Consider the following 24,691-nt stretch of genomic DNA (forward strand, 5'->3'; position numbering starts at 1 on the left):
TGCTATCATGGTAAATCAGGGATAGAGTCTGCTTCTCATGGATTCACAGTGTTGTATGCTCCATACCCTAGACTAGTTGTACTCAGCGTATGCTGCGTTAGCCAGCTTGGTCGTTGTCACCCAAGAGTTTCCTGGCTCTCTAGTTAAATGTGTTACTTTTATGCTTTTTAACTTAATAGAGGATAAATATTAAGCATTTAATATTTAAGCATTTAATGCATTTTTTTTTTTGCCTAGTTAGGTATCATATGGCACAAGTTACAACAAAACTCTGGCTTTTGTGATATATAGATTTAGACTCTGAATTTTCTTTTCTTTTTTTTTTCTTTTTGGCCACACCACACGGCATGTGGGATCCTAGTTCCCCAACCAGGGATCGAACCCAAACACCCTGCATTGGAAGCACAGAGTCTTAACCACTGGACCACCAGGGAAGTTCCCTGAGTTTTCTTTTTAGAAAGCTCAGTAGAGAGCTTTGCCCACAGTACAATTTGCTTTGATACTTTAGCCTCGCTATAGAGAATCTCAGGCATCTCATATGATGATTTTGTGGTATCTCACAAAAGAATAATAATGCTCAGAGATTATCTTGAGTTTATAGTAAAGTACTTTTTGTGTTTTGGATGGGACAGAAAAGTTACTGTGGTTTAGAACTGCTAAGCCAATATGATTTTAGTGTCAGCTGAGTTTTGTAGGGTGACTTCCTTGGTGTAGTTTTGGATGTATGTTTCAAGTTCTAGCTTTCATGTAGGTACCATGTTTGTATTTTCAAAACCAATAGTTGGAGCTTAGGGTCTGGCAAAGATTTAATTTTTCTTCATGATTTTTGATACACATATGTATAAAACTCAGATCCTATTTAGTTAATATACTTCATTTCACCTTTACTGAAAAATACAAGATCACATAAAAGTGGACCTATCCTAGAAAATCTAAGATGGTGTTTTTCTGGTTTTGTGCTACCTGCAGTAAAGAATTCATTTTACAGTTTGACCGCAGTATATGCACATCCCCCCCAATTAATGCAACAGTGTACAGTAACCAATATAAAAGTTAAATGAAGTAGAACTTATACTTACTATGTTAGATGCACTTGTTTATTATATTGTTTCTGTTCTACTTCATTTAAAAATACATGGTGCTGCAATTCCCTAAGTTGATTTTGAAAAAAACAATGAAATGGTACATATTGTTACTGTACATATGGTATAAGTGCCTTCTAGAAGGAATTTTGAAAAACTGTATTGAATATCAATTCTTCTGTTCATTATTTGTGTAATCTTTCTTTCTTTTCTCCCTGCCTCCAGTATTTAATGGCTACTCTATGCCAGGCCCTGTACAATACCAACTGTCTAAGGCAGATACAGTCCTCTCCCCCTAGAAGGTTGTATTCATAATGATAACAATGATAACTGTCATCTTCTGAGCCACCTGCAAGGAGATTGGAGTAACATTAAAACCAATAGCTACCACTTATGAGTGCCTATTACTTACTAAATGTTGTACATTCTGTTTTCTTTATTTCTCATCACAGCTTGCTGGGAGAGTGGTATAATTCTCCCGTTGGATAGTTAGTCAGTGAGGGAACCAGGATTCTACTCCAAGTATGTCTTATTCCAGTATGCACTTGCTTTCCACTGGACTGTTTGGCTTTTTTGTGAGACTTAACCGCTCTGGGCTTCAATTTCCTTATACTTTTTTTTTTTTTTTAAAAAAGGGTTGGATGTTGGATATTAGGTTGCTGAAGACCAGAAGTTGTCATTTGATGTTTAGCAGTTGAAAACAGTAGTCTCAGTGTTCAATTATACAGGGTAGGTGTCCACATCATAAAAATCTTTATTTGATTTTCCCTTCTTTGGTTTCCTTATTATTGTTTCAACAGATGACCAAGTATTAAATGAACCACGTATTAAATGAAATTGAGCTATGTCTTTTTTTTTGGTTATAATTTCCACATTTGAGGCGGGAAAGCAGCCTCAAGTGAGTATTGGAAGGATCTCAAAGCTAAATCAGATTGATTCATTTGCCCATGTTTTGCTTAAGAGCAGTACCAGTTGGAATTCATTGTTTCTCTCATGTAGATTTTTGGGCTTTTAACTCTATTATACACATTAATTAGGTACTTTTTCTGTAGGATCCAGTAGTGGATAGATTAGAGACTTAACCTTATAGCTATTCTATACTTTCTTTGAAAGCGCCTGCCTTAAAATGAGGATTTGCATTTATTTGGCAGTTAATTTTTACAGACAATGTACCTAACTTCTCTTTCCCTCATTTTCCTTATTCCTTCTTCTCCCCTTTCCATTTCCTTTTTCTATCACTGCATTCTTTTTTTTTTTACATAAATAAATCAGTAAAATGAAAGAAAAACACATTTTATTACAAAGAGATAAACCTTTGGACAGTCATCATTGAACTTGGCCATTCTTTCTGAAAGCTTTGACTTGTTTCTTCTGGAGGTGTTATCTATGGATCTATTTCCTTCTCTCTTCCCAGTTTCCATATTCTTTTCTTCTACTGTTTTTATTTTACTTGATTGTTATGAAGATTGAGTAATATTGGTAACAATTATTAGCATTTATGGAGTGTTTATCATGTGCCAGACATTGCTCTGAGCACTTTACTTAAATTAGCCCATTTCACCTGCACACGATGAAGAAGGAACAGAGGCTCTGGTGATGGGTTTCTCCCTGACTGCCAGTGTGACCTTGGGCAAAATGTTTAGTCTCTGGGGATCTTAGTTTCTCCGTTTGTAAAGTGTGGTATAAGGAGGTCATTTCTGTAAACCACAGAGAACATTGCTTGACTCTCTTTAAAGGCTCAGTAAATGTTAGCTGCTATTATTTTTTGTTATTGTTAAAGCAGATTGACAATTCCTGGAATGTATCAAGTGCTCAGTAAATAGTAGTTATTCATATTATTTAATATTATTGCATTGCATATTTGCTTTTAGGTGGTGTATCGAGTTTGGCTGAGGCAGATGTGAAGTACTAGTAGTTTTATATGCTGTCTTAATTTCTAAATGAGATTTTTTGTTTCTTAGGAAATGATGCAGATGCTGGATCATGGCTACGATCCATACATATTTAGTAGATATTGTGGACTTCATAAAGGATACTCCTGAGAACAGCCATTAAATTAAATGAGAAGTAGGGAGAAGATTTGATACTGGTAAAATGGCATTTCAGGTTGCAAATCTAGGGCTGTTTGAATCATAATGTATTTCCATGCCCTGTGCTCTCTTATTTTCCTAGAGCCATAGTGTGAATAGCAAAACACTGGGGTCCTGAAAGGGGAAGCAGGAAGGTGTCTCAGTAGAGAAAGGGAGAAGAAGAGGAGCATTAAGGACAAAGTTCTGGCACCTGCTAATTTTGCCTGGAGCCTTCCTTGATTCCTTTAGATATGCTCTGTCTATTATGGTAGCCACTGCATGCATGATACTATTGAGCACTTGAAATGAGGCTAATACAAATTGAGATGTGCTGGGAAGTATAAAATGCACACTGGATTTTGAAGACTTAATATGAAAAAAGAATGCAAAATATCTCATTAATATTTTTATATTGATTACATGGTGAATGATAATATTTAGATATATTGGGTTAAATAAAATGTCCTATTAAAATTAAAAAAATGATTTGATACTTGTAAATAAGCATTTTAAAAAGTAGAGATCTATTTGATTTTTTTTTTTTTTGGTGTATGTATAAGTCACAAAACAGACCCTCTAATACTTTATATTCTAAATGATTCACTTCATTCTTTAATTTTCAGCTATTATTGGTCTCTTAGTTAAGTTTGTGTTAAATACATTGATATGATCTTATGCCTGAATGTCATGAATGAGTAATTTATAGATTATGACTACTGATTGTTAATGGGTTTGAAATCAGTGGAACTTCTAAGAAAGGATGGAAACACAGTGCCCACCAGCAGTCTTATAATGAGTTCATTAGGAAAAATAATAGCATAATGAATGAACTGTCAAAATTGGCTTTCTGGTAATATACCAGTATAGGAGGGCATCTAATGCCTCAGAACTGATAATCAAAGCCTGGTTAATATTATTACTTGGGTGAATAGTTGAGTCTGTTTTAGAAGTCACAGTATTTTATGTGATATTTGAACCAATTCCAGCAGGGATTTGAAACCCTTTAATTAAAGGCTATATTAATGTAAACTTTGGTATAGGGAGAAGTGGACCTCTTGAAGCCTACAAGACATAGATTTGAATATGGTCCCTGTTACCTCCTATGTGTATAATTTTGAGCAAATTGTGCATCTTTGGTGCAACTCAGGTTCCTCAATTGCAAAATTAGTATCAAACCTAGCCAGTCTAACTCACAGATTTGTTAGGATCACTAAATGAAGTAATATATTTTAAGGATGCCTTGAAAATCTTTTGAGTACTATACAAATGTAAATTAATGTCAGCTCTACTTTCAAATGCAAAGGCATTGTTTGAAGAGTGTTCTGGCTCCAGCTTGTGTTTATGGTTTTAAGTTTTTGTTTAGGTTCATCAGTGAGAAGTGTAAGCTGCAAGTATCATGATCCTCTATTTTTTTGACCACTAATTGAAATGAAGGATGTATGCATCTGTGTCTGGCTATATAGACAGACATAAGTACATGATAGCAGTGCTGTTCATGACACTATAGTTAAGCATTTGTCAGAGTTTCCACTGTAAACTTCTCTTTAGATTTTTTTTTTCTTTTTTTCCTTCATTTTAGCTTAGCTTTCCTGTGGGATGAAATTATAGGGCCCAAATGTTTTTGGTTGGAAACTTTTTATTTTTCCTTTTAAAAATAAGGAATGAATGCATGCTATTAAAAACTTTTTCTTGCACTTTATAACATTTTATCGTAAAAGTTTTAAAAACACGTGTACATATTTTTTCTTTAATGATTAAAAAAGTATTAGATAATTTCACTCCATATTCATAAGTAGTTTTTCTTTGCTGTCGTAGTTTTTCCACTTAAAATGATCACTGTCTTCAATGTATTATCCAAGGTAAAAGAATGTAAATCGTTTTTATAAACTTACGATAAGATCTAAAAACAATGATATCTTGAACACCTGGATGCTTATCCCAAGTTAAGAAAAAGTAAACTGCTTATAATATATAAACTTTCTTAGACCTTCATCAGTAGAAATATTCATTGATCTTTGTTTTAAATTTGAGTAAAGTATATTAGAGACAGGCCAAGACTTAGAATACCCATTATATCCACAGACCCTCTTCTAAAGGATGTCGTGTAGAACCTTGTGGTCTGGTCTCAGATGACTGAATCAGTGGCCACCTGACCCAAGACCATCCAATGGATAGGCAGGCCTTTGACCCAGGCAGTAATCCTACCCAAAGTCTCTACCCAACAGATGAGAGTGACGTGTTGTACCAATCAGAACCCCTAAGTTTGAACTTGGCACAGAGCAGTTGAAGGCAGGAATAGAAGCTGAAAACAGAAGAAAAAACAATTATGTTTACAGTGGGGCCATAGGGTAGGATTCCATAAATTCTTGCTGTTGTGTGGTTCTGCCTTTATTGTTGCTTTATTGAAATTTCTTGTCAAGGCCACCTCCAAATCCTGATGAACACATGTCTATCCGCAACACCTGATACTTGTCCACATTCTCCTTGGGAAAACATACTCTTCTTTGGCTTCTGTGACACTCCTCACATTTTCTTCCTACCTCTCTCTGTTTTTTCTCATTTTCTTTGCTGGTTCTTCCTTCTCTACTCCACTTGTATGTGTTATATTTTTCAGGGCTCCTTGTACTTCACTTTCTGCACTCTAACCATAGGTGATATCATCTATGCCATTGGCTTTAAGACCATTTATGTACTGTTGGCTTCCACATTTCTATCTCCAGCTCTGACTTTACTTCAAACTTTGGTCTTGTATATACAGTTACTGACTGGACATCTTCAGGTATGTGTCTCCTAAACATCTCTAACATAACGCAGTCTCAGTGGAACACTTGATTTCCCCCACTAAACTATTTCTTTTTTACTAACGACTCCTCTGTTCACCCAGCTATTCCAAGCAGACAACCAATAGTCATCTTTGATTCCTCTCTGTTTCTCACTTTCAAGTCACCTTCATACCCTCCCCCCAGAACGGTTACTATCAGCAAGTACTTTTGATGCCATGTCCAATATATATCTCTAATTTGTCCGCTTTGTCTCCAGTCATTATAGCGACTCATAGTGGTAGCCTTTTATATACCAGTGGTCTAATTGGTTTTCCTACTTCTTCTCTTGCCCCTTTTCCATTCATTCAGCTCATAGTGACCACAGTAATCTTTTTAAAAGTAGAAATCGTATGCTATGTCTCTCCCTCAGGCTTTAACATTACCATGGATTTTCACTGCATCTGGAATTAAATCCAAGGTCCTTACCTTTACCTTTTGCTCTTCTCTCTTCACCTTGGCTTTTTTCGTGCAATTTTTTTGACATTACTAATTAAAATTTAATATTGAAATCAAAAGCATGTAGGTTAAAACTCCTGAGTGTCCAAGAGCTTGAATGGACTTGATTTTTTTCCTCTTTCATCTTGTCTCGTTTCCCTCTTGTTTCTTCTCTTAATTTGATAAAAACCACATCAAAGCCAAATTACAACTAGCCCTGTCCCAGTCTCCCAAGTCTTTGATTTCATTGGGTATCTCTCAGACCTCTTTGGGAACTTGTTTTGTTTGTTTCATTAGCATCAGGAGAATTTCTTTAAGACTACAGAGGAAGTTTTTTCCACTTGTATGTCTGTCATACACTGTTAGCATTGGATGTGGATTAGAAGCTCTACTTACTGTTTTTGGTTGACACTTCATCTTCTTGATCCTCTGTCCCATGCCACACTGAGCTTTCTGCCTCGTTGTTGAGTTTTCTTTATCTTGTTTCTAGCCACTTTATGGTTCTATTTTTAACCTTCTGTTCTTAGTTCTCCATTTGCTTTGTCATTGAGCTTATCTGTTTCTCTGACTTTCACCTTTATGGGAAAATTCTGGAATCTCTATTCTCTAGTTTAGCCCCATGTTTCCAATGCTGTCATGAATTTCTCTTCCCTTGCATGCCCTGGAGTTAACCTCACACTCCATTGTCCCCAACACTGAAATACATGAGCTTCCTTTATAAACCCTCTCTGATGATTCCATTTTTATCAGCAGTATCATCATTCTCTCAACCTGGAAACATTAGTAATCTTTGACTGTCTTTCCTTTTCATTATATCTAGTATGACCAAAAAAAAAAAAAATCCCTTTGTTCCTGTCTTTTAAACGTATCTCAGACTTCCTTTTCTTCCATTCCTCCATTGCCATCAGTGTAGTGTAGGCTGTCATAACTCTTCATGCTTGGTTTTGGTGACAGAGTTTTAGCTAATTTAATTGCCTCTGTCCAAACCTCTCTAAAACACTTATCGTGTTTGCTCCTGCCCAACAGATCTCTGTTGTCAGCTGCATGAAACCCAGATTATCATGTAGATTATTATCCTTTGAGGCCAGGTCTGTTCTAATTCTTCACTCTGATTTCCTACTCTTCCCACTCAACTATCCCCTCTATCCAGTCAGTTTTGCATATCTTCTCATATTTCCCATGTAATGTGCTCACTCTTTTCTTTTTAAAAAAAAATATTTATTTATTTATTTTGGCTGTGTTGGGTCTTTGCTGCTGCACGCTGGCTTTCTCTAGTTGCAGCGAGTGGGGGCTACTCTTCCTTGCGGTGCGCGGGCTTTTCATTGCAGTGGCTTCTCTTGTTGCAGAGCACGGGCTCTAGGCACGCGGGCTTCAGAAGTTGTGGCATGTGGGCTCAGTAGCTGTGGCTCACGGGCTCTAGAGCTCAGGCTCAGTAGTTGTGGTGCACGGGCTTAGTTGCTCTGAGGCATGTGGGATCTTCCTGGACCAGGGCTCGAACCCGTGTCCCCTGCATTGGCAGGCGGATTCTTAACCACTGTGCCACCAGGGAAGCCCCAGTGTGCTCACTCTTAACCTCCATGTTCTTCTTGCCTAAAATGTCTTCTTACCTTTCCTTTGTTTATTCCTTGTCCTATTCGTGCTTCCCTTAAGTCGCATTGCCATCTACCTGCTGGATGTCTTCTTGACCTTAGGCCCTGCCAGTGATAACAAAGGGTTGAACACTCAGTTTGACTCATCTTATCAAAACATATGAAGGATCAACAAATGTCAAGTGTTCCAGAACAAAATGCAACAGCTAAACCTCTGTGTCATTACATTTCCCTGAAAAGTAAATTAAAGCCAAACAGAAAGAATGTTGAACTCTTTAAGGTAAGGCAGCTTAGGTGCAAAGGAGAATGTTGGAAGGCCAGAGAAGACTTGTAATCATCATTTGAAAGACTTAACACCAACATAAAGAGGTCCTTTAAATATTAACAGAAATAACAAGCCAGCTAGAGAATCTGTATAACCCCTGGTACTTGCATTTTGTTTGGTCAAAGTGGAGATAGATCACTGAGCTCATGCCTGCCTCAGTCTATATTAAAGAATCTATTAAGAGGATTAACCTTTTCAGATAGTCCCTCTAGTGTATGTTGTAGGTATGAGATGAAACAGCAAAAGTGGTTATTGATAAGCCAACTCATGTTACTCTCTAGCAGAGGTGATACAGTGTACAGGTGCCAGATTGCCCGAGTCTGAGGCTCAGCAGGGCTCCTTTCCAGCTGTGTGACCGAGAGCAAGTTACTAAATCTCTCTGGGACTCAAAATTTCCTGTATGTAAAATAAGGATAATAATGCCTCCTGCACAATATTGTAGAAAGGATTACATGAGTTAATACATGCAAACTGCTTAGAATGGTGACTGTCTCAGAGTAAGTGCTTACTAAGTTCTTACTATTATTATGTATACATGATATGGCTGGGAAAGGGTGACTCATTCAAGGTTTTCCGAAAGAACTATTTATTGTGAGACAGGAAATGGCTCTTGAAAATGTGTTTCTTTTTTTTCATACCTGATCTGTCCTTGGTGGCTCTTGTTTATTTTGATTTATTCATTCGTGAACTAATATATTTTGACATTGTTGATAGTGTTGCAGATCCTAAAAGGGCAGATTGTCTGTAGGAGATCATGGTATTTTCAACAGAGGATGGATTTTGAAAAATACTCTAATGAGAGTTGTGTGAATGAGGTTCTCCTGGCCCATCTGGATCCATGAACAATCTATATAGTTAAAGCATCTGGTTTTATTGGAAGTTGGAAACATACACATTTTAGCATGTGCTTTCTATTCCCACAGAATCTGGTGCAAAAAAATTTTTTTTTCCAATTTAGGTAGTATGAGAATTTCCGAGCTCTGGATGAAGGTCATTCAATGTCATTCAAGCTCTGCTGAGCTTGCTGCACTTTACCCTTTCAAAGAGACGTTGTCGTTTGCATGCAGTGCTCGGTAACTCTCAAGACTTTGGACTTCAGGGAAGGGCAATGGCTCAGAAGCTATTGCTTGGTTAACTTTGTGAACTCAGTGTGCACTAATGGTATGAACGAACAATGTAAAATTTTTTTTTTTTTTTTTTTTGCGGTACGCGGGTCTCTCACGGTTGCGGCCTCTCCGTTGCGGAGCACAGGCTCCGGATGCGCAGGCTCCGCAGCCATGGCTCACGGGCCCAGCCGCTCCGCGGCACGTGGGATCTTCCCGCACCGGGGCACGAACCCGTGTCCCCTGCATCGGCAGGCGGACTCTCAACCACTGCGCCACCAGGGAAGCCCCAATGTAAATTTTTTAAACTTCAGAATATATATTTCATCTTTTTAAGGCTGAGGTGAGTGAGGGTGAGGGAAGGGGAATTGGGTAAAGGCAGCCGAAAGGTACAAACTTCCAGTTATAAGGTAAATAAGTACTAGGGATGTCATGTACAACATGATAAATATAATTAGCCCTGCTGTGTGTTATATGTGATAGTTGTTAAGAGAGTAAATCCTAAGAGTTCTCATCACAAGAAAATAAATTTTTTTTCTATTTCTTTAACTTTGTATCTATATTAGATGATGGATGTTCACTAAACTTATTATGATGATCACTTCATGATGTGTGTAAGTCAAATCATTATGCTGTACACCTTAGACATGTAAAGTGCTGTATGTCAATTATATCTCAATAAAACTGGAAGAAAAGAAAGATATTTTCTCTTTTTATCAAGATGTGTTCTTTTATTCCTGTCCAAGATCTGTTGATAAGGCTTGCCTTACGATGACGTGAAAGTAATACAGATGTCGCTGGAGGGGCTCCAAGTAACTTGCCCATTTTGTTTGAAATTTCCATTATTCAAATTAGACCATTGGATGAAGCCATTTTGTTATTGTTTATGAAGTCTTTGCAATAGTATAAATATGTTTCTTTGTGGGGGTAAACCCATTAGCTCTTTAGCATTCAGGGTAATCAACCATATTTTCAGAGGACAAGGCAGATATTTGTAAGTGTGGAAAGGTCATGAGCGCAGGGTGTGATTGTGAAAATACCATGTGCCTTGGAGGGTTGGAGGTGGGCTGTAAAAAGGGAAGTAGAGGATGAGGAGGACAGATTCATTGTTCTGGTCTCCACATTCCTGTTGCCACATATATCTGTCCAAATTAATGTCAAAGAAGGATTCCATTTTGATGTAAAGTTATCATATCTTCCGGTTCTGTATAATGAAACTGCTTCTACACCACGGTTATTGGCCCATACTAATAAAACTGAATATCTTGCAGCCTCAGTTTTCTTACCTGTAAAATGGGAATATTAATGCCTACCTTTCAGGATTTTTGCAAGGCCTCAATGAGAGAGTACGTGGAAGTACCCTGGCTGGAATATTTTAGGTCCTCGCTAAATGCTTTTACTTTCCTGTCTTTTAGTCCATGACATTTAGGTACTTCATTGCATTTTTCTTATATTTTTTGCTCTTATTTATATATGTTAATCTTGCTTCCCACCAGACTGAATTTTTTTGAGGACAAGCACCACTTCTTTTTTTATTCTCTGCAGTATATGCTCTTATAGTATCTTGTACCTTTTCTTCATAGTGCAGCCTGTTTTATATTTATGTATATGACCGTTTAATTAGGTTTTCTTCCTTTTCGGTCTGTAAGCTTCATGAAGGCTAGAATCTTGTTTGATCTTGCTCAGAAATGTGTACTTAAGGCCTAAACTAGTGCCTGGCATGTAAAAAGTGTTCTGTAAATATTTGTGGAATGAATGAATGAATGATTGATTATTAAGTTAAACATAGTAGATTCTAAGTGAATACTTGTTCTGGGAAGCCTGAAACTACCTATCATATTCCTTCCAGACTTAGCCTGAAGCCTTGTAGGAGGCTATAAAAAGTTTGCAGAATTTTAACTAACACCTTAGATCTTTAAATAACAGAGTGTGTGGAAAAGAAAAAAGGTTTACAAAATACTTTGAAGTGGTTCAGTACTTGATGTTATTTTAGTGGGAGGTCAGTAATGTTTGTTATAAATATGTTATTGTAAAGAACGCTTTAAGTGTAAATTACTGTTATTACTTTTAGCTAAAATTTATAAGTATTAACATCTGTGAATACTAATATTATTTTAAAATTTAGGCTTGAAGGACAAAGCTGTGAAACACTGTTTATTTTTCTTTCCTTTGCAAACTTTGCATAAACCTGATTGTATCTGAAGGGATCTTTGAGAATGTGTGAGAACCTGGTGGGTCCTGGTCTTGGCAGTGCTCCTCCAGTTTGTTGTACTTCTCATAAATTCTTGCTTTTCTGTTCCCAGTGCTCTGTTAGGCCATCATTCATTCATCCAAATGCTGACTCTCTTCACTCTTCAGGATTTTGACACATTGCTGATGCATGTCCTGACGGCGGAATCATTTCACGTATTGAATTGATTCAGCATCTTCACCTTTCCTCTAATCAAATTACAATTTTATTTCGAAGTAATCTCACTGGATATTAGTAGGTCAAAAGCTCAATATTATTTTCTTCAAACATGGCTTACACAATTGGACACACACACACAAAAAGGGAGGAAAGAAACCCTATGTGTGTCATCAATTTATGTTGTTCATTTGTTAGGTATTTTTTAGAAAGCTGACATATATGGAACATTTTCCATGTGCCAGGCATTGTGTGAAACATTTTATGTATTATGAAATGTTTGAGCTGTCACTGTGACAGAGCTACTCTTCTTAGATTCATTTTGCAAAGGATAGTCTCAGCAGTGCTTTTTTTGCGGTACGCGGGCCTCTCACTGTTGTGGCCTCTTCCGTTGCGGAGCACAGGCTCCGGACGCGCAGGCTCAGCGGCCATGGCTCACGGGCCCAGCCGCTTCGCGGCATGTGGAATCCTCCCGTACCGGGGCACGAACCCGCGTCCCCTGCATCGGCAGGTGGACTCTCAACCACTGCGCCATCAGGGAAGCCCAGCAGTGCTTTTTAACAACAACAATGTAGCAGCTAAAGTTTATTAAGCACCTAAAGTGTTCCAGACATTGTTCTATGTGTTTTTATTTTTATTCAATCACTTAATCCTTAAGTCAATCATATGAGGTAGGTACTACTCTTATGCCCTCATTTACCTGAGGAAACGAATGCACTCAGTCTCACCTCTGGTTTTCCACCTAGGAAGTGGCAAAGCCAGGCTTGGAATCCAGCATCCTGGCAGTCTGATTTTGTAGCCCATTGTCTTAACTGCCATCCTACTCCCCAAATTGCCAAGCTGGTACACCGTGGAGCCTGGTTAGAACCTAGGCCCCATCCTACTCCCCAAATTGCCAAGCTGGTACACCGTGGAGCCTGGTTAGAACCCAGGCCCCTCACTTCAAAGTGTGGGACCTGAAGAATAATCTCAGCCATTTGGAAGAATGGAGAATGAGTTTATATTTTTTTCAAGTTTCCAATTTTTAATTGTGAAAGAAATTGTGCTGAAAGAAATCAACTTAATTTGGCATTGTAAACATTTCTGTGATGTTCCTCCAGAATTACAACTGACAAACTTTTGAGATAGTAGACTTAGGTGCCCTGCTTAGTGTTAATTTTATTACTCTTATTAACGCCAGATCTTATTTTGCATATTTGGTCTGGCTCCGTAAGTGGAAGATACAGTTGTAGAATATGTTTCCTAAAAGTCATTTTTAGCATAACTGAAGAGAAAATGTTTGTACTACCCAGTGGCATGTTTAGCTAAGCCCTGGGGTACCACATTGGGTGTAGAATGCTGAATTACATCTAGATTCAGTAAAGAGGCCTGTGCTCAGAATTGCCTCATTAGCGTGCTTATCTTCAGGTTTCAATGACTCTTCCTACCTTTGGTGACAGATATTTGTAGCCAGGAAGTCAATAGCAAAGAAGGGACTTATGTCATAAATATTCTGGTTCTAACTCCTATCATATCTTACTATTTAGTGTTTTAAAATGCTTCTCTGCTCTGGAGGTGTTAAGCTTTCCAGATACATTCTTTGTCTTTTACAAAATTTCGGTACTACTTTTCTCTAAGTTTCCATTTTGGAGTCATGCACTCATTATTATGCATACGTATGTACATAATACATGGGTACGTACATGTAAGTTCCTGTCTCTCTGTTGTTTTATACTTGACAGTACTGTTTTTATACATAATAAGAAATAAGGTTTCAAAATGGATTTCATTTTTCTTAGTATGGTATTTCAAATCCGAATTTTGGATTTCCTCAAACCTTATATATGGGCTTTACATTTATATTTAATTTCTGTTAGTTTGTATGAATCATAGGCACATTCCATAATTAGTGCGGTGTACTACATGCCATCACTGGATTTTATTGCCCAGATTATGACTTTAATTGTACATATACACTCTTTATTACTCTTGGGATTAGAGGCCATTCCACTGTACTCACGCAGTCCTCTGTCACTCTCGGGAGCTTAAGGTCTCATGTTTAAAACTCTCAGCTGAGGTTCAGAAATAGCATCTCTAAGCTGGCATTGCAACATTGCATTGACTCTTTTCTGTGCTTTAAATCTTTTTTTAAAAAAAGTTTAATGATACCTTTGGTGTCAGCTATAAGTTGTGAAATAGCAGACATGGGCTTAATTGATATTAATGTGATATATATCTAACTTGTTTTTAAACCTCATATCATACTGTTAAAATAGCTGAGGTTCATCTCATTCTGAACTGATTCCCCCTGATGTTAATCCTCAAAACAAATGGAAAGTAGATAGGCCATTTTTATCCCTTGCAGAAGTAATCCCTTGTGAAGGGGTTTGCGTGGGGGCGGGTCAATTAGCTGAATACTTGAAAATAATGTGTTCTTTAATTGCAGTTTTTTCTTTTTTTTGGTGGGGGAGGGTCCACTGAAGGATAAGTGCTTGCTGAAAAATCTATAATCCCATTAATTTATTTCTTACCTTATAATCATGGCACAAGTGAAAGTAGTCTTTTTGAAGATTTTTGTTGCTTATACTTTTGAACCTGGCTGAAAATTGGGCTTTAACAGTGCTGACTCTTGGGCACATCCCAGAAGTTTTTTCTATTAATTACTTTTTAATCAGATTATGATTTTATGATTTACTCCTTATCTTAAAAGCCAAATGTGGGAGAGAAGACAAATTGTGGTTATCTGAGGGGTTTTTTTTTAATAAATTTTTTTATCATTGTGTTCTGAATTCACAGCATTTTTAAGAACTTTATTTTTTTTTAAATTTATTTTTGGCTGCGTTGTGTCTCTGTTGCTCTGCGCGGGCTTTCTCTAGTTGCGGTGAGCGGGGGCTGCTCTTTGCTGCAGTGTGCAGCCTTCTCATTGCGGTGGCTTCTCTTGTTGCGGAGCACAAGCTCTAGGCGCACGGGCTTCAGTAGTTGTGGTGCGTGGGCTCAGTAGTTGTGGCTCGCGGGCTCTAGAGTGCAGGCTCAGTAGTCGTGGCACATGGACTTAGTTGCTCCTCGGCGTGTGGGATCTTCCCGGATCAGGGATTGAACCCGTGTCCCCTGCATTGGCAGGCGGATTCTTAACCACTGCACCACCAGGGAAGTCCCTATCTGAGGGTTTTAAATAGATGGCCTTTGTTTAATTGAACTTTGGTATTATTCGATAAAATTTCAAAAATTAATATTTCAAAAACTTTATTTCAGAATTTATTTTGTAAATGCTTTTAAAGTAATTTTGAAGATGTGCCAAAAAAGTAAATGTAAGTCTTTCTATACAGAAAATAGTTTTAATAGGAGTTATAAAATAGAGAATTGATTCCATACTGTATGTTGTAGATATTTGATAGATGTTTGTCAAATAAAGGATAACTTTTTGAAAGTACTTTTGGAAAGCACTCTACAGCCTACAAAACACTTATTCATTTACTTCTCACTCAACCCTGTGCAGTACATTTTCTCAGTTTTACAGATAAGGAAACTAATGCTCAGAGAAGTAAGTGGTTTGTCCAGTATCTCCTAGTAAACCATAAAGGTGTGATTCCATTTCTGAACTGGAGTCAAGGACAAAGTCCTTACAGTGTTTCCCAAGGCCCAACATGATCTCCTACACTCCTCGTCCCTTACTCTTCTGACCCATCTCCCTACTTTCCGCTCAGGCTCCAGCCATGTTCGCTTCTTTGCTGATCCTCAGATTGACCTGCACACTCCCTGCTGCCAGGGTACCTTTGTGTTTACTATCCCTCTGCTCAGGCACTTTCCCCACAGATATCCTCTTGGCTGACTACCTCATCTCCTTCAAGTATTTGCTCAAATGCCATCTTTCAGGTTAATATTCCACTTAAAATCATACCCTCCAACCCAACATGCCTCATCCCCCTTGCCCTGTATATTTTCCCCCAGAGCATATACCATACAATATATTTATTATTTTTAGTTGCAGCTATTTATCTATTGCTGCTGGAATGTAAAGCTCTGTGAAGAGAAGGGGTTTTTGTCTCTTTTCTTCGTTGTGATATCCCTGCAGTGCTTAGACCTCAGTGAGTGTTCAGTGAATATTTGGTGAATGAACGCGAAGCCTATGCTCTTTGCACCAGATCTCCCACTTTTCATTTATTAATGATATACTTGACAAAATTATTAGTATATTTTTGCTATGAAGGGCATTCCAAGTAATACTACTTCATTAGTTTTGTGCATTCACCTTCATTTTGAATATTTTTTTCTGTTGCATTTTTCTCTCATCCGTGAATATAAACCACTCTGTTTGTTTTTAAAAGTCAGCCAGATTTTTTCTTTAGAAAGTGTTAGAAAGTAAGACATTATCTTTTTGGATATTAATAGGGGTAGATAGTTCAAAGAACTAAGGAATCATGCATTTTTTAGTTAGGTTTTTGTCAAGTCAGCTGGACTTCTTTTTTTTTAACTTTCATAAATGTATCATTAAAAACCATCCTATTTTAAAATTTTATTTATTTCTAGTTTTTTTTGAGATATAATTGGCATATAACATTGTGTAAGTTTAAGGTATACAGTATGTTGATTTGATACACTCATATATTGCCAAATGATTACCACCGTGCTGTTAGGTAACACCTCCATCTGGTCACATAATTATGATTTCTTTTTTGTGGTGAGAACATCTGAGATCTACTCTTTTAGCAACTTTCAAGTATATAATATAGCCCTATTAACTATAATCACCATGCTTTCATCAGATCTCCCAAACCTTTTCATCTTATAACTAGAAGTTAATACTCTTTGACCAACATCTCTCCATTTCCTGTACCCTTCCACCCCTGGTAACCACCATTCTAGTCTCTGTTTCTAAGAGTTTGACTTTTTTAGATTTCACATATAAGCAGTATCCTACAATATCTATCTTTCTCTGTCTGACTTATACTTAGTCCATCTTAGTTTTAAAATTTGCATTTCATGACTTGGTATTATTAAAATATTAGGAAATAATTTATTCTATTAAATATGTTATATTAAACCTTTTCCTCTATTCTTCAGTATAATTTTATTTCTAGAGGAATAAAGTTCTAATTTACAGTTAAAAATATGCAGAAATAAGATTCAATATGTAGAATTTATTGACTCAACCTGCATTTATTATGTGCCTGCCATATTCTAGAAACTTCTTTTAGGGGTTGGGTATTAAAAGAAGAACAAGACACATGATTCATCGGTTAAAAAAAAAAAGGTCCCAATGTAATGTGGCAAATCCTTGAATGGAGTTATGTATAAAGTTTTATAAGGATTTTTATGTTACAGGATTTCTAAGGGCTCCATGGCTGCCATAGAGTGAGGTACTTCTATACTAATGCAGGGTATATGATGATCTTCTCAGCTTTTACAGTCGTCTAAATACAATGGAAATTAGTACTGTCATTACAGCTGGACGTCTGTTATCCATGCTAGAAATGTTGGAACAAAGGAGTGATGTGGCTCAGAGATTCCCAGATACAGACTAGTGGAAAAGTTGTTACTGGGCAAAGTGAAAAAGAAGTAGAAGGGAAGCAAGATCGAGAGAAAACACATCTCCGTGTGTGTATGTGCTCGCATGTGTGCAGGCATGCACGCGTGTGTACCTATGTGTGGAGGATTGCCACCCTCCTTTTTAAGTAAGGATTTCTAGGTTTGCCCTTCCTCTTCTTTTACTATCCTAAAGGTCCTTTTGTTTTATGAAATTATAGTGGAAATAGGTGGTGGCTAGTTATTATTTTAATTCCTTTTCCTGAAATAAAAAAAAGTCAACCTGCTCTTTTTAATAATTTTACTGGTAAAATCCTCAGAGGGAGCCACTGTCAGGGATACTTCAGAACACTGTATAATTAATTCTTGCAGCCCTTATTTATTTATTTTTTTTGGTATAGCCCGGCATGCTTCAGGAATTCCTTATATTCAAAAGGCCCTGGTCCCTATACTCCTGGTGTCTCACCTCTGCAAAAAAGCCCGTAGGTAATGAATTGATAGTAGAGAGATTGACTGTGTTAGTCAGAAGCTATGGTGGCTTCTATCCTGTTGATAAGTTTGGTGGCAGGAAAGTAATCCATACCTATAATTAGGAATTGATCAATTTTAAAAAATAAATGTATTTATTTATTTTATAAAGAATTTTTGGCTGTGTTGGGTCTTCGTTGCTGTGCGTGGGCTTTCTCTAGTCGCGGTGAGCGGGAGCTACTCTTCGTTGCGGTGCACGGGCTTCTCATTGTCGTGGCTTCTCTTGTTGCGGAGCACGGGCTCTAGGTGTGCAGTCTTCAGTAGTTGTGGCATGTGGGCTCAGTAGTTGTTGCTCGCGGGCTCTAGAGCTCAGACTCAGTAGTTGTGGCGCACAGGCTTAGTTGCTCCGCGGCATGTGGGATCTTCCCGGGCCAGGGCTCGAACCCGTGTCCGCTGCATTGGCAGGCAGATTCTTAATCACTGCGCCACCAGGGAAGCCCCTAGGCATTGATCAATTTTTAAATGTTTTATTTTTCTTGTCCTGACAAGTTTCAATGACCACCTTGGCATTAGAAGGTAAAGCATGAGGGAGAATTATGAAAGGTTGGAAACAGAAATATTTATTAGAAATGGGTATGTGTGTGTGCATGTGTGTGTTTCCTATTTATTCTGATTAGAACATAGTGTCAAAACAATGTGAAAGCTCTGAATCCTGTGATTTTGACGCTGAGGCCGCTATTCTGCGTTAGTGGTCACCTTTGGGTTTTGCTTATAAACTGGAGTGTACATGTTTGTCAGCTTTTGGGAAAGGATAACTGGAGAGATCCATGAAAGAATAATAATACATGTTGATTGTCCAAGCTGGGAGGAATCATTAATGTATGATTATTATTTAAAACTTTAATTTACCCACCTACTATTGTTCACTCATTTAAGGCTAATTTTGTGCTGTTTAAGTTTTACAACGTGTAAATACTTGGCAGAAAAGTCAACCAAATTTTCCTTTAGTTTCAGATTACATCTTTTCTTAAACAAATAACCAGCCATGACAATTTACCCGTTGCTCCAGTGGTGGTGGTGGTTGTTAGCTGCTACTATTTATCACAGTCATCACCAGCATCATCATCATTATTGTTATTGGTGAGGGCACTGGAGTAAGACTACCTGGGTTCAGATTCTAGCTGCGGTCCTTAGTAGTGGGTGATGTTGGGTAAGCGACTTAGCCGTCTGGGCCTCTTCTTTTTCATCTGAAAAACTGGGATATTAATAGTGGCCACTCATAAGGTCTTCTGAGGATTAAAAGGGATAATGTGTGTCAGGAGCTTAGCACAATGCTTTGCAATAGTAAATGTTCGTTAACATTGTCATCATTCTTTTTTACCTTGAAATATCAGTAGTGGCCTTATCTGCTTTATGGTTTGTTGTTTAATTAATACACCTTGGTTTCCTTCTTTTGATACTTTTTTTATTGGTGTAGTAGTTCTATGAGACATGTTTTGACCCTAAAAAAAAAAAGGTGTATGCTAATAATCAGCAAAGTGTTTTTCGATCTTCCTAATAGACTGCGAAGAGTTCTAAAAGCAGCCAATTCTACATTCACATATTTATAGCCAAGGCAAAGAAGGAATGCTTTCACTGCTGTAGGTGTTGCCAGGGACCTGCCTTTGCTTGAAAACCAGAAATTTTCACTGTTAGCTTTAAATAAACTGAGAAAGAGAATTTCAAAGGTGAAGGAGATGAAAGAAGGATTTGAAAAGTTATTACTTTAAAAACAGTGGTTTTCAGCTGTGGTCACACATTGAAATCACATGAGCTGCTTCTATAAAATACAAATACCTTGTAGTGGAAACACACCACGACTACCACCACTATCATCCACAACAAACTTTTTTGGAACCCCTATTTTGAATACAGTAATAAAGTAATTGGAATGGTCAGGTATTTAATACTTATTTTAGCTCACATGTCAGTTTCTTATTTGCTTATTAACATGGAACTATGTTGTGTAACCAACATGGTATACTTGGGTTCAGTTCATAGTACATGAAGCCTAATTTTCTCATCTGATTCATTGTAAGGATTTATAGTGGTCTTCTTGTTTTAATGAAATATTGTTGGCTATGTCTGTGATTTTTTTTCTCAAGTGTCAAAAGCAATTCGTAATGGAAGCATAGTGCCACAAATAAAATAGGATTCTTTTTAGGATTTTTGAAATAGGTATGACAAAAAGGGAATGCTACCTGTTGTATCTATGTTTAGATGTAAAGTTGGTGGCACGGGTTTAGACAGACCACATGGACAGGCTATTAGGCATTTTACCACATGTGCTAACATACCACACTTTAGTCCTTCAAGGCTAAGTCAACTTAATATCTTAGTGCTAAGCTCTTCTCAGTGCTGTGAGACTAATTTTCTGTAAATATATTCTCATATGCATATGCAGGTACAATTTTCATTGACTTTGTTGAAGTTTTGGAGGGTCGTTTGTGAGGGACTGATCGCATACTTGGATGGGGATGTGTTCACCTTAAGGAAAGTTCTAAAGGATGAGGTGGAAGGGATCAAAGACCACATTTACATGCTCAATCTCTGCAGGTACCTTTATTTTTTGTGAGAATAGGGGAAATGGATGTAGAAGGGCGAAGTGTGTAATATTGTAGGGCATTTTCAGGTGAAAAGCATTGTTAATTTAGAAGAATATTTTTTCCATTTCCTTTGAATGGGAATAACCAGCTATAAATATTGTTCATCAGGAGCTCAAACAATGTTACTGCTTAGCTTCCAATGCAAACATGACCATTTTATGGAAAATTTATCTATATACATTTAAACAGCTTATGTGTAAATAACTTATCAGCCCACATTGTTTTTTTTTAAACCAATCTGCTTTCTTCCTGTGATATTGTGTCTAATCAATTTAATGTTGTGGGCCTTCTTTATTTCCTCGGTTGGCACATTTGCAGGTTGCAATGATTTTCAACAATTTCATTTGATTTGAGTCCCAGAGCACCAAACCCAAAGGACATTGGGCTCATGTTTTATTTCTTGTACCTTTGCTACTTTCTGCTTTGCAAAGTCTTGACTGAGTCAGGCCCCAAGGGAAGATGGGCTGATATTGGATCCATGACTGTACGCCCCAAACTTTAGATGGGATGGAACAATGAAAGCTCTTGATTAGGCAGGAAGGAGCTTCTGCCAGTTATAAACAAATAAATAATCAATAAACAACCAGCCCTTAAAATCATAATGAGGGTGAGGGGACGTGTGTGTGTGTGTGTGTGTGTGTGTGTATGTGTGTGTGCATGTGCACGCATGCACACGTGTGCTTGTGTAACTAAATGTGTATAATACACGTTGACTGTTCTTTAGACACACGAGAATCTTTGTCCCTTAATCTGTACTTGCATCCTCCCTTTACTGTTGAATTCTGTGCCCATTTTTCCATTACCTTTTGCACTTGTAAATTTTAAAATTATTTGGGTATGAACACCTTGGAGGTGAGAGTAATCATTTCCCCAACTTACTGATGAAAATTGATAGGAGGCTGTTGAGAGATGGTGATAGAAAAGCACGTGTGAGAAAATGACTAATGCTGAAAAGGAAAGAGAAGGACAATACAGTAAGAAATGCAACTGCCAAGAGCATCGACCATTTAGCTGGTCAGTACATTATTTCCCTGGGTGAGAAACATATTCTGGAAATTAAATTAATTCTAAGAGTTTTTCCAGAGCAGTGGAATCTGACCTTATGGAATCTTATCAAGCTGTGATCATTAGATCAGTTACTCTCCCCATTAAATGAATACTAACATTGGATGGGTGGGTTGTTGTGCTAATGACCTGCATGGTATTATATAACCACTTACCGATTCCTCATTATTTATGGTTATGATTCTATGGGATCCCTCTCCTGCTGTTAGGGACGGCCTGTGCAGGACAGAGGTTTCTGTTGGAAGATAGATGACACAAGCATCCATTGCCTGGTTTGCTTTGGGATTCTGCGATGACCCTTAATTTTTCTAGTTTACATTTATTTTGAATGTCTATATATATTTTTCCTTCATCTAAGTTACTAAACATTTAGATTTTCAGGTGGCTTGGATTTGGGAGGTGGGTAGCTTTGAGTTGTTAAAATCTAGTGTTACTGCATGTGGTCAAAATGTACTGCTTGTCTGATTTCTTCTTTTTGTCATTTATGAGATTTTTCTTTATGGCCTAGTACCTGATACATTTTACAAATGTTTCTTTTTTTTTTTTAACATCTTTATTGGAGTATGATTGCTTTACAGTGGTGTGTTAGTTTCTGCTTTATAACAGAGTGAATCAGCTACACACAAATGTTTCTTTAAAAAGAATATTTGTATTGCTACTGGGACTGGTTCCATAGACATTAAACTTGTATCACTGGAACCTTCTGCGCTACTCAGAGTGTTCCTTCTCTGATCCTGGCTGGTCCTACCTTTTCACATTCTACTTTTTTTATATCCCACTGGGTCTAGGGAAATGAGGGCAAGGAGGGTGGGAGCAGCACAGCTATGTGGGGCAGTCTGAGGGCCAAACATTATAGGAAGAGCCCTATGCTTGGACTGTTGTGAATTAGGTCATCTTTCAGCACGAATGAAAACACAATTTAAAGAAGTTGTTATAATGGAATTGGCTCTTTCAGGACTCCATTCCCCTTTTCTCTTTTGGTCAGTCTTGATTACTTAAATTCTTTAATTTAGGTGAAGCAAGTTATTTTAGAGGAATTTAGCCTGTGATAAAGGATAAAGCATAGCTTGTTGCTGTATGTGTTCATTTCTGGGGAATGGGCTAGAGGGGTTCAGCATGATACTTTATAATGAGGACATGTTGGAAATGAATTGGCTGATTTCTTTCTGTTTCTTCCTCTTTTCTCTTTGCACATACCCTCTTTTCTGGAATATGGTATTACTCTTGTGTTTCACTGAGGTTGATTGTTGCACAGTGGTGAAGAGTTCAGGCTCTGGAGCCAGTTTGCCTGAGTGGGAATCCTGTCTCCACTGCTTATTAGTTCTAAGACCCTGCGCAGGTCACTGACTCTCTCTGTGTCTTGGTTTTCTCATCTGTTAAATTGAATAGTACCTACCGCATAGGGTTGTTGTCAGGACTAAATAAGATATAATATATGTAAAGTGCTTAGAATAGTACCCAGTGCTCAATAAATGTAAGCTATTATCATTATTCCATTGGTTAGGTAGATAGCCTGCCTCACATTTGTCTATGACATTATATCAATTTGGATAAATAAAGAATAAATTTCAACTGTCTAACATTAAGAAAAAGAACTAAATGTTAACTGCCTGAATTTTTTTAAGTGGCCAAATGTGAATCTCTTGAGTATCATTGCAGTGACCACAAAGAGTAATCATTGTTGTCACTGCTTAAATGATGGTTTGCTTTTTGGAGGAAAAGCTATCATTTATAGATGCTTTTATATATGCTGAGTTAAGGAGTTCTCCATGTACATGGTCTGATTTTTTAAGCATTATTAAAGTTACTGTATCAAAAATAGGATTAATTAAAATTTGTCCTGAAGACTTCAGTGTAACATTAATAAGGCTTTTCTTGTTCCCTGTGCAGTGTCAAAACTCCCCTTCAGATTTGAGGTATGGAATCTGATTTAGAACTTAGAAGACTTCAGTAATTAACCATGATGGTCGTGTACATATAATTAGCCATTGGTTAACGATATACAGTCATGTTGATGAGCAGCCTTGTTTAGTTTTTGTTTGTTTATGTAAATACCTGAAGCAAATAGCAATTAAAGGGAAAGCTTGGTTTGTCTAAATTTAGTTCTTATAAAGCTTAAAATGTTTCGGAAGTGATGAAGTCTAGGGTCATAGAATAAGACGTATGTCATGGCTGAACTCAAATCCCCAATTCTTTGACTATAAGATACATTAGGCCTTTGGGGATTTATGGGGTGGAAGGGGCAACTCATTGGTTGAGAATAATTTCTAAATATGTAACTTGTTTTTGCTGAGAGTAGCAGTGGTGCTATATACCTTTAAAAACATCGACTACTTCTTGTTCCCTTATATCTGGTAGGGAAATGCTATACTTTCAGATGCCCATTGCACCTCATCTAGGCTTACCCCAAAGTTGATGTCAGTAGGTGGTGTTTGGGGGGAATTATCCATGAGGTCCTGGGTACATGGGCTGGCGCTTGGGTTGTGGGGCTGTGGGGAGGCAAGGGGGTTGTGGAGAGGAGTCATGTGGATCCTGTGACTAGGAATCTAGCCCTCTCTCCCTGCTGCCGGTGGCTGTAAGACGGGTGCTGTTAGCCGTTGCACTTACCTCCAGGGAGCAGGTGGCCCACGCTGTGAGGCCACTGTAAAGCACTTACTGGGAGGCTGGCAACTGAGGATGGTAGCAAGTGACAGGTCAAACATTGTTCAAGTCCTTCTTGAGTCGTACAGAAGGAATGTGGGAGTGTGGTTAGAGACCCAGGTGCTGAGCCCAGCTTCATAACTCATTCACTGTGGGACCTCCATGATTGTCTCTGATTTTCTCTGTGAAAAATAGAGAATAATAAAATGATGCCACCTGCTTACCTCAAAGAGTGTTCTGAGGATTAATGAGTTAATCGCCTTGGATGAAGGCAGCAGAGGTTCTCTTGTTATAATTTCATCACCTTTCCAGAGAAGCTCCAGTTTGGTGGAATAAATAAAGTAGTGGAAAGAAGATAGGAGTGGAAAGAGCTATCGACAACTTAGTTGGTGTCTTTCAAGTCTAATTGTAGGTCAGGTTTCCGTTCTCGCTGGGGAATTTTAGTGTAAAATTTCTACATATTTTTTAGAAACGACACCAAACCAAATGTCTGACCTGCTGCCTGTAGGAAAAGAACAGATGTTTATTCTGAGAACATA

General features: G+C 37.7%; 1 protein-coding gene across 3 annotated transcripts in view; it reads left to right on the forward strand.

The window, feature by feature from the left end:
- Positions 1–24,691, forward strand: part of PPP2R5E (protein phosphatase 2 regulatory subunit B'epsilon) — a 147,555-nt gene that overhangs the window by 51,102 nt on the left and 71,762 nt on the right. The window lies entirely within an intron of this gene.

This window comes from Grampus griseus (assembly GCF_964374135.1).
Source record: "Grampus griseus genome assembly, chromosome: 2".
Lineage (NCBI taxonomy): Eukaryota > Metazoa > Chordata > Mammalia > Artiodactyla > Delphinidae > Grampus > Grampus griseus.